The sequence below is a fragment of the Sorex araneus genome, chromosome 3 (assembly GCF_027595985.1).
Source record: "Sorex araneus isolate mSorAra2 chromosome 3, mSorAra2.pri, whole genome shotgun sequence".
Taxonomy (NCBI): Eukaryota; Metazoa; Chordata; class Mammalia; order Eulipotyphla; family Soricidae; genus Sorex; species Sorex araneus.
The window spans coordinates 145,722,230-145,723,295 of record NC_073304.1 but is presented as its reverse complement, the minus strand read 5'-3'; the positions used below and the strand labels follow the sequence as shown (position 1 = coordinate 145,723,295).

Genomic DNA, 1,066 nt, shown 5'->3' with positions numbered 1-1,066 from the left:
AATGTCATAAACGCTGATTAAATTATGAAACATTTCATTTAGAATGGTCTAGTGGTGGTTATGTTATTATTCCTATCATTGTTTTACTGTTTTCCTACCAGAACTCTTTCAAGAAGAGTCTTGAAGTTCAGCTCTGTATCAGGGCTTCGAAATAGTTGAGAAAAGTTGAACTAATCAGAGTTTGCTTCTTGAAGATAGAAACAGTGCTGGAGAGCACTGTATAAGGAGCCATGGTGGGCAGGAGCTCACAGGGAGGCTGTAGCAGGGATGTAGGCCTGTAGAGAGGAAAGGAAAGTAGCCCGGAAGAGAGAGGGAATAAGGGAGACAATGCCCACTAGAGGCCTTCTTACAATCATGGTGCTCAGCTGCAAACCTCTTTCATCCATCCCTAATCATTGAAACATGCCTTCTAAGCCAATTATTCTTTGTTTGACATCTCTTCTGTTCTTGGCAGCCAAATTATTCTTGTTCTTGGCAACCAAATTAAACTAAAACAATGTGCGCCAAGCACACATAGTTAAAGCGCTTATTTCTGGGTAGAGATAGTTCCAGATAATTTATTTTTCTCAGCTCAGCATTTCCCATTTTTTCCTACAAAAATTTGTTTTTAAAAGTATTTACTGTTTGTGCTCGCTTCGGCAGCACATATACTAAAATTGGAACGACACAGAGAAGATTAGCATGGCCCCTGCACAAGGATGACACACAAATTCGTGAAGCGTTCCATATATTTTTTAAAAAAGAAAGAAATCTATTTGATTTTTTAAAAGTCAAAAAAAATATTTACTGTTCAATGAACTAGACAGTAAAGTTATCCAGTTCCATTCTGGGATATTTTGCCTTAGAAAAAGGAAAGCATATGTCCACATTAAAATCTGTACTCAAGTATAATAGCAGCTCACCCATGATGACCCTAGACTGGAAGGGACCCAGACATCCATTTGGTTTTTCATTATACTTAATTTTTTAAAAGTAATTTTCACATATAAAATTAGTTTTAAAAGCTTTTATAGGTTTCAGGTATATACATCACAACTCTATACTGGTAAACACCAAAATTTAGTTT

General features: G+C 36.3%; 1 non-coding gene across 1 annotated transcript; it reads left to right on the top strand.

Annotated features, from left to right (window-relative positions):
- The first annotated feature begins 626 nt into the window (after window positions 1-626).
- LOC129403806 (U6 spliceosomal RNA) lies at window positions 627-733 on the top strand. The gene has a single exon (XR_008629467.1). It is a non-coding gene; the product is annotated as a U6 spliceosomal RNA (small nuclear RNA).
- The last annotated feature ends 333 nt before the right edge of the window (window positions 734-1,066 follow it).